At 39.5% G+C, this 10,172-nt stretch overlaps 1 non-coding gene and 1 pseudogene across 1 annotated transcript; both read left to right on the top strand.

Annotated features, from left to right (window-relative positions):
- Positions 1 to 279: 279 nt before the first annotated feature.
- MIR548J (microRNA mir-548j) lies at positions 280 to 337 on the top strand. Its single transcript, NR_128373.1, has one exon. It is a non-coding gene; the product is annotated as a microRNA mir-548j (primary transcript).
- Positions 338 to 1,554: 1,217 nt separating this feature from the next.
- Positions 1,555 to 7,709, top strand: LOC100429520 (tubulin beta-4B chain pseudogene; annotated as a pseudogene).
- Positions 7,710 to 10,172: the final 2,463 nt, after the last annotated feature.

Genomic DNA, 10,172 nt, shown 5'->3' on the forward strand with positions numbered 1-10,172 from the left:
GCTGGTCTCAAATTCCTGGCCTCAAGCGATCTGCCCACCTTGGCCTCTCAGAGTGCTGGGATTACAGGCATGTGCCACTATGCCCAGCAATAGCACAGTTTTAAAGTTTTCTAGGCAGTGTGTCAAAAAAAGGACATGGGCACTAAACTAACTTACCCATGATTTAGTTCCTAGGAATGGGGGACAAGATAAAAATGCCAGAATCTAGTTACTAGAAGCAAGACCAGAAGCACATCTTCTTCTGGTTTTAATTCTGGTTCTTTATTATTAGTTTGGTGCAAAAGTAATTGTGGGCTTTGCTATAGAAAGTAAAGGTAAAAACCGCAATTACTTTTGCACCAACCTAAATAGATTCACCTAAGAAGGTTTATAAAAATATGTACTCCTAAGCTTCCCACTGGACTTAGAAAATCAGAATTGTGAAGCGAGAAATGTGAATTTTTATAAGGTCTAGGTAATTCTGGAAATTATTCAGGTTTAAAAAGCAATAAACAAGGACTCCTTTTCTCCATCCACAATCACCACAGCCCCCACCAATCACAGGTCACAAACGGAGCCTGCAGTAGGAATCCTGTGACAGATACTGGAAGAAAACAAGCCTGTGGACCAAGCAGTTAACATAAAAATTTCACGGCAAGAAGAAATGTCAGCTTGCAAGTTCTGTGAGTCTTGCAGCAAACAAGACATTTCCAGTACAGAACATCAGTAAAGTTTGTTGTTGCTGTGGTTTTGTTTTATTACAGTATTTAAAATAGTAGTTCATCATATGACTACTTAAAATAGTAAAAATCCCATTGGCCCTGTCTTAGTGTGTTCCAGTTGCTTCAACAAGATATCATAAACTGAGTGGTTTATAAAGAACAGAAAGGTATTTTTAACAGTTCTGGAAGCTAAGAAGTCCAAGATCAAAGTGCCAGTAGATTTGGTGTCTCCAGACACCCAACCCACATTGGGAAAACCTAATCAGCTAACAAAGGCCCATCTCCTAATACCATCACCCTGGAGGTTAGGATTTGAGCATCAGAACTTTGAGGGGACACATACAGACCAAAGCAGTCCCATTCTCTTACTCCAGCTCAACAAAAGAATCTCATTTAAAGACATCACTGACCCTTCTCCCTGTCTGAATGTTTTTTTCACCTAGTGACTATTGGCAAAGAGCAGTGTTGAATATGATGTTAATTTCAACCAAACAACATTGGTAGCACGTAGAGTATTTGCTCATTCCATAGTCTCATGTCACATCACGCTGTTTTTAAATCAAATTCTGCTTTTAATCTTTAGTTTTAATTTACCTTTCTCTGAAACATAAATGCCATTAATCAAATAGAAGGAAAGTAGGCGCTAGCGGGACAGTAATCTAGCTAAGCTGCAAGCAAGTGGAGCTTTTTTGTAAGGAAAGAGCTGTAGAATCACAAGATAATCTGTATCACAAACCAGCAAATATATGCTAAATAGTGTCTAATTTCACAGAGTGCCACCCAATTGAAATTGTGCCAGGCCACCTGATTCCTTCTTCCACTGGTAAAGACCATCTCATGTGAACCAGCTGCCATGGATGTGGTTCAGAAAGCTGTCCCTGAAAAGAACTCTGGGCCATCTGTGCTTACAGTTCTATTAATAGAATGTTCTCCAAATCATAGACCTTCATCTGCAACCTCACATCAAGACTTTCTCCAACATGAGACCCGAAGAACATCACTCATCAGCATTCTTTGGGATCTATTGGGAAGGCACCATGATTTGAAGGAAAGGGTCAAAGGTGGGGTGGGAGCCAGATGAGACTGAACTCTGAGGCCAGGGGCGTTCCTTTTCCCCTTTATCTTGCCAGGGTCAGGCCCGGTGATGACACAATTGTGTGTTGAGTTGTACTGAAGCATTTTGTAAGTGCCAAGCCAGTGGAAGCAGCTTTACAAGGTTATTGCATAATGGAAAAAGACGTCCCCATTATTAAAAGAAGATGAGAAAAGGGAGGTTCATCAGTTCAGTAACTTGCGCACGTTGATACATCCTAGGGCCAAGATTCAGACATGGGTTCTCTGACTCCCCACCTGAATTTGATGGCCTCCACCGTCTCGTACATTTTTGTTTTCCATTATTTTTGGTCGTACTTGGGAACTTCGACTTTGATTGGGATTTATTTTTCTTGAACCAACCCTGATGGAGTTTTTTATGACTCTAGAGAAAGGTGAAATGACTAATACAAGGAAGCTGAAGTAGCAATAACATTTCTTAAAATTAATTGTTAAGAAATATAGAGGCTTAAACCACATAGAAATAATAGCAGATGACATGAGACACCAGATGGAGTCCAACTAGGCACACAATGCATGTTTGATAAACTTAAGAGAAATTGTAAAACACACTAAAAGAAAAAAAATGGAAAGAATGTTCATTACGTTTAGATCTTTTTTTAAAAAAAAGCTTTTGCTAAGGCCATCATTTTCTCTTTAAGACCATAGAAAGTTAGTGGCTACCAGAAACACTGCAAAGATAACTAAAGATGTTGATGTGAAACATGGAAGCGGCATCCTCACGCTTAATGTGCTGCTAAGGAAATAAATATAAGTAAACCAAGGCTGACTACATATCCCTTATGTTATTTTCCCACCATGGTTCTAATCTTAAGAACATCAAATATATGAGACATGATGAGTGACAATGACAAAGATACTTTGCAATACAGTCTAAACCCAAGCATATGGCATGTGACATACATAGCTATGTATAGATCCATTTATTGACATGCGTGTATATATATCTATATATCTGTATCTCATATGACATATAATAACATACTGCCAAGAACAAGGGTAGAGGCTTTTAAAATATGTAAAAAAAAAAAAAAAAAAAACTAATACAAAAGTTAGAATACAAGTCAAGAGAACAAATAATCTAAGAAAAATGGGAATATAGTTTCTTCAGTCATTTATTAATATGCCAGACAGTGCTAAGTGTTAGAGGTTAAGAATGTGTAACATTTTGTTGACTTCTATATATGCTTACAGTTTAGTAAAGAAGATAAAAATGTGTTAAGCAATGCCTCACACTAGTGGAAGAATTAGAAAAGACTTCCAGGGTGGGTGCAGTGGTTCACGCCTGTAATCCCAGAACTTTGGGAGGCCGAGGCAGGCAGATTACTTGAGGCAAAGAGTTCAAGACCAGCCTGGCTAACATGGTGAAACCCCGTCTCTACTAAAAATACAAAAATTAGCCAGGTGTAATGGCCCATGCCTGTAGTCCCAGCTAGAGTTCAAGAATCACTTGAATCTGGGAGGCAGAGATTGCAGTGATCGGAGATTGCACCACTGCACTCTAGCCTGAGCGACAGAGGGAGACTCTGTCTCAAACAAACAAACAAACAAACAACAACAACAAAAACAGAAATACTTCCAAGAGATTGTAAATGAACATGTAAAGTAGAACATTAGACCAATGAGAATTCTAGAAGGATATTTCAAAAAGTTTAAAAAGCCCAAAAACAAAAAGGAGAAAATAAATGATTTAAACGTCTCTTTTTAAACGTAAGGCAAAGGCGATAAAGCTGTTCCTGCAACCAAATTTCTGTTTAGTAGCTCTGTGTTGTTACCACAACATGCCAATGAGAACTCTGTTTCCAGTGAGGAAAACCTTTCCTATGACCCTCTAGAATAGCAAACTCAGTGCCAATGGGGTAATTACAGAGTTATTTTATGGTTTCCTGTGTTTTGTCTGTTTGTCAATATTAATGCTAAGGACTGCCGAGACCAGCTCAGTCAGGGAGACCCTAACCCAGCGGCGCTAGAGGAATTAATGACACACACACAGAAATATAGAGGTGTGAAGTGGGAAATCAGGGGTCTCACAGCCTTCAGAGCTGAGAGACCTGAACAGAGATTTACCCACGTATTTATTAACAGCAAGCCAGTCATTAGCATTGTTTCTATAGATACTTGATTAATTAAAAGTGTCCCTTATGGGAAACGGGATTAACTAAAGTATCCCAATGGGAAATGAACAGACAGTTGAGATAAAGGATTAGGTTGGGCTAGTTAAGTGCAGCAGGAGCATGTCCTTAGGGCACAAATCGCTCATGCTTGTTTGTGGCTTAAGAATGCCTTTAAGCGAGTTTTCCCCGCCCGCGCCGGCCAGGTGTTCCTTGCTCTCATTCCGATAAACTCACAACCTTCCAGGGTGGGCATTATGGCCATCATGAACATGTCACAGTGCTGCAGACATTTTGCTTATGGCCAGTTTTGGGGCCAGTTTATGGCTAGATTTTGGGGGGCCTCTTCCCAACAAAGGACATTAATTGAGATACATGCTTCTAATTCCTCTTACTTGTATAGAAGTACTGTAGATTAGAGAAAGGATTTCCAAAACTGGGGAAAAAAGGGAGTCCCTAAAAAGGCAGCACCATAAAGAATTGTAAAAGAGGAGAGTCATGTCCTCAAATGTTAAAAGAAGACTTAAGGATAAGCCAAGGAAATTCTCACCTTTAAAGAAAAATGAGACATTATGTCAATGATTATGAGGAGATGGGGGAAAGAGAGAAATGCCTCAGAATTATCTGGAGGGTTTTATAAAACCACACCATACATTACACACGTGCATAAACACACACACACACACACATCCCTGTAGGATCTAATGTGCTTACAACAGTGGCATGATCTCATGATTCAGAACCAGGGCCATGATGAACCACTATCATTGGGGGAATATGTCTTATCCCTCAGATGTGCTGGAGATGATAAAGTTGTTTAAAAAATCAGAGTGCAAGTAGCAGAAGAACTAAGGCAAAAGGAGATGCCTTGTGAAATACATTAACAATAACAGTTAAAGCAAGAGAATCAACTACCACCAACGGAAGAGTAGGGTACCCTGGTACTTGCCTCACTGAAAATCATCTAGAGCCAATTTAAAAGGAAAGCACAAACAACCCTCCAAAACAAATCCAGTATGATTATTTTGTGAAGGGTAAAAACAGTCCCCAAATTATAGAAATGATACATTTTTTTAATTCAACAAAAGACACAATCAGGAAAAAAAGATAGAACAGAGTTATAAGGTAAACTTTTAATATCATGTACTTATGAGACACTAAAATATGCAATCTGTTTTCTTTATTGCTGTAGAAAGTAGTATGTATATTACTTTATAGTAGAGTTCTACAACTAGAAATTTTATAATTGAACTAGGTATTATTTATTACAAATAAATGTTACTATTTTTTATTTGAGTTTGGTTATTTTTAGTTAGAAACTGCCTATAGTTTAACCCTGATAATAGGGTTAAATTGTTACTTACAAATATAATAAACTAAAGGAGCTTTTTCATTCTAGCATGCCTATATTGTGGGCTTATGTTTTTACCCTCTGCAATATTCCAACCTTGTCTTTAAAGGAAAATGAGACATTATATCAATGATTATGGGGAGGTGGTGGAAAGAGAGAAATGCCTTAGAATCATCTGGGTGATTTTACAAAACCACACCACACAGGGACACACACGTGAGCAAGTGTGCACACACGCATGCATATGCACACACACAGACGTAGAGGTCCTATTTCATCAAAGTAAAAATAAGTTGAATGTTAATACTCTATATCAGAAAAAAATACCAAAAGTTTAATGAAGAGCTTACTCCCCTTTTGTTTTAATTTACTGAAATCATCTATATATCTTTTTTGTAATTGTCAACATTATTTTGTATTTTATCTTTCCAACTACGGTTTTCTTGTTGCTCCTTGAAGAAATTACTTTGGGGAATATGAAGCTTCATGTTTACAGATTTGCAGATCCTTTGGTAACACAAGAGGATGACAGAACTGCCTCAAGTTATCTTCTGAGCTGGCAGACTTCTCAAATTTGCACAGACACAACCTTTAGTGACCTTTGGAGTTCTGAAACTACATGAATCATCATTAAAGGAAAATTGAGCCAAAGCCACTGGGAAGTTCATTTCTCAGAGAATTAAGTTCATTTTGTTTCATACATAAGCAGTGAAGGTATATATAGATCCATGTCATTTTTCAGGTCAAGTAAAACTTTCCTGTGATTCAGAAGTTATAGTAAATACATGATGTTTTTTGAAACTCTATGTAGCTAATAAAGACAAAGAGAACAGCTAATTCGAAATTGCCTGCACAAGAAAATTAAAGTTTCCAAAATCTATTATAATTTTGTCACTCTAAGTGAAGACTCATGTGACATATTGGACTCCCTTACAGAAGACTACTTCAGGATTATCTTTCTGTAATTACTACTTTCACTTCATTAATAACCATAATGCCTTTTCCTATATGCATCTGTCCATCAGCAAGTGAAGACAGGAATTGCCTGACCTTGCAAGAAAAATAAACTGCTCAATGCAAATCATAATGAAGTTGGTAAAACAGTTTGGCTTTAGGGAGATGAAGATGATATATTTTGGGGAAAAAAGTCTCTTATTACTAAGGTATATTTTATCCCCATATAAAGTAGCAAAATAATATTATTTGTTCATAAACAAAAAGGAGTGATCTAAAGGTTTTCCCAAGTTATAGGTTGGTGCAAAAAGTAATTGCAGTTTTACCATCAACTGCAATTACTTTTTGCACCAACCTAATATTAACACATCAACAGATATAGGATATCAGATCTGAATTTAAAGGGTCAGTTTATAAATCGTATATAGTTCTCTCCGGATACAAAATGGATTCCAGCACTCTGCAGGCCTGAGCCTCTGCTCCTGTGACTATCCTACCGCCTCTATCCCCACTGCTGCCACCTTGAGAGAGATCGTGCACCTGCAAACCGGTCAGTTTGGCAACTAGTTCTACCATAGCAACCTGCAGCTGGAGTGCATCAGTGTTTACTACAATGAGACCACCAGTGGCAAGTATGTGCCCCACGCTGAGCTCACGGATCTGGAGCCCAGCACCGTGGACTCTCGTGTGCTCAGGCTCCTTCAGGCAGATCTTACGGCTGGACAACTTCATCCTCCATCACAGTGGTGCCGGAAACAACTGGGCCAATGGGCACTACACAGAAGGTGCGGAGCTGGTGGATTCGGTGCTGGACATTGTGAGGAGGGAGGCTGAGAGCTGTGACTGCCTGCAGGGTTTCCAGCTGACCCACTCCCTGGGAGCAGGGACTGGGCCTGAGAGGGGTACCCTTCTCATCAGCAAGATCCCAGAGAAGTATCCAGACAGGATCTTGAACATGTTCAGTGTGGCGCCCTTGCGCAAGGTGTCAGATATGGGGGTGGAGCCCTAAAACATCACCTTCTTAGTCCACCAACTGGTAGAAAACACAGCTATGACCTATTGCATTGATAATGAAACTCTCCATAACATCTGCTTCTGAACCCTAAAGCTAACCACACTCACCTATGGTGACCCGAACTACCTGATGTCTGCCACCATAAGTGGGGTCACTACCTGCCTAAGCTTCCCCACTCAGCTCAATGCTGACCTGCAGAAACCAGCTAAGTACATGGTCCCATTCCCTACCTGCACTTCTTTATGCCTGGCTTCACCCTGCTGACCATCCACGGCAGCCAGCAGTACCAGGCCCTGACAGTGCCTGAGCTTACCCAGCAGATGTTTGATGCCAAGAACATGATGGCTCCCTGAGACCCCTGCCTAAAGGTGGCCACGGTGTTCACGGACTACATGTCCATGAAGAAGTTGGATGAGCAAATGCTTAATGCCCAAAACAAGAACGGCAGCTACTTTGTTGAGTGAATCCCCAACCATGTAAAAACATTTGTCTGTGACATCCCACTTTTGGGGCTATAAATGTCTGCCACCTTCATCAGCAACAGCAAGGCCATCCAGGAGCTGTTCAAGCACATGTCTGAGTAGTTCACGGCCATGTTTCAGTGCAAAGCCTTTCTGCACTGGCACATGGGCAAGAGCATGGACTAGATGAAGTTCACCAAGGCCGAGAGCAACATGAACAACTTGGTGTCCCAATATCAGTAATACCAGGACATCTCAGCCATGGAGGAGAGAAAGGTTGAGAAAGAGGCCAAGAGGAAGGTGGCCTAGAGCCTTCAGACATGGACACTGGGTAAAGTGGGGAAGCAGTGGGAACTCTATTTACTCACAATCTTTTCTCTGATAACCAGGTCTCTCTGTGTGTGCACTTAGAGTTCTTCCTGACTTTATATCACACACTGTACAGACACCACCATTAAAAGCATTTTCATAGTGAAAAGAAAGTGCATCTCCCAAGAACCATCTCAAATTCATTTCTGTTGGCCCGGCACAGTGACTCACACCTGTGATCTCAGCACTTTGGGAGTCCAAGGCAGGCGGATTACCTGAGGTCATGAGTTCAAGACCAGCTTAGTCAACATGGTGAAACCCCTTCTCTACTAAAAATACAAAAAAATTAGCCAGGCATGGTGGTGCATGCCTGTAGTCCCAGCTACTTGGGAGGCTGAAGCAGGAGAATCTCTTGAACCCAAGAGGTGCAGGTTGCAGTGAGCAGAGATCATGTCACTATACTCTAGCCTGGGCAACAAGAGCAAACCTCTATCTCAAAAACAAACAAACGAACAAACAAACAAAAAACAGTTAATCATTCATCCCTGTGAAGCTTTGCAATTTCAAAACATCCTCGGCATTTTCAGGGGGCTTTCTCTCCTGAGCCTCTGGGATGCATCTCAATCAATTTGATTGCATTTAGTTTGTAGAATGGGTAAATTTGGAAAATATGTCAATATCCTAAAACACTGAAAATCCTAAATCCTTGAGGGTGAAAGTTCTTACCACTTCAAACGTAATAGTGTAGGACCTGGATATAGTAGGTGATCAATATTTTAAAAAAATCAAAATAGAGATCTTTAACCTGCCTAGTTAGCTGTATTCCTATGTAAATTATTTTGAATGTGTGGCTATTGTTAATAAGATTGCATTCTTGATTTGGCACTCATCCTGAATGTTGTTGGTGCATGGAAATGCTACTGTTTTCTGTACTTTGGCTTTTTGTATCCCGAAACTTTGCTGAAGTTATTTATTAGATGTAAGAGTTTATGTGCAGAGACTCATTAGGGGTTTTCTAGGTATAAAATCATGCTGTCTGCAGAGATAGTTTGACTTCCTCTCTTTCTATTTGGGTGCTTTTTATTTCTTTCTTTTGTCAAATTGCTCTGACTAGGCCTTCCAATACTACATTGAATAAGAGTGGTGAGAATAGGCATCCTTGTCTTATTCCAGTTTCAAAAGGAATGCTTCCAGCTTTTGCCTGTTCAGTATAATGTTGGCTGTGGGTTTGTTACAGATGGCTCTTATTATTTTGAAGTATGTTCCTTAAATGCCTAGTTTGTTGAAGGTTTTAATACATGAAGGGATGTTAAATTTTATCAAAAGCCTTTTCTTCATCAATTGAGATGATCATGTGGTTTTTGTTTTTAGTTCTGTTTATGTTATAAATCACATTTATTGATTTGCATATGTTGAACCAATCTTGCAACCCAGGGATAATGCCTACTTGATTGTGGTTAATTAGGTTTTTTGATATGCTGCTGGATTCAGTTTGCTAGTATTTTCTGGAGGATTTTTGCATCTATGTTCATCAACGATATTGGACTGAAGTTTTCTTTTTTGGTTGTGTCTTGGCCAGATTTTGGTATCAGAATGATGTTCATCTCATGGAATGAATTAAGGAGGAGAAATCAGAGATGACACAAACCAACAGAAAAACATTCCATGCTCATGGACAGGAAGAATCAATATTAAAATGGCCATACTGCCCAAAGCAATTTGAATATTCAATGTTATTTCTATCAAACTACCAATGACATTCTTCAGAGAATCAGAAAAGAAAAAAAAAACTTCTAAAATTCATATGGAAATAAAAAAGAGCCCAAATAGCCAAAGCAATCCTAAACAAAAAGAACAAAGCTGGAGGCATCACATTACCTGACTTCAAACTATACTACAAAGCTACGCTAACCCAAACAGCATTGTACTGGTACAAAAACAGACACACAGACCAGTGAAACAGAATAGAGAGCCCAGAAATAAAGCCATACACCTACAACCATCTGATCTTCAACAAAATCAACAAAAACAAGCAATGAGGAAAGGACTCTCTATTCAATAAATGGTGCTGGAATAACTTGGTTAGCCATAGACAGAGGGTTAAAACTGGACCCCTTCCTTACACCATGCCCAAAAAATCAATTCAAGATGGATTAA

The sequence above is a fragment of the Macaca mulatta genome, chromosome 4, assembly GCF_049350105.2.
Source record: "Macaca mulatta isolate MMU2019108-1 chromosome 4, T2T-MMU8v2.0, whole genome shotgun sequence".
In the NCBI taxonomy this organism is placed as follows: domain Eukaryota; kingdom Metazoa; phylum Chordata; class Mammalia; order Primates; family Cercopithecidae; genus Macaca; species Macaca mulatta.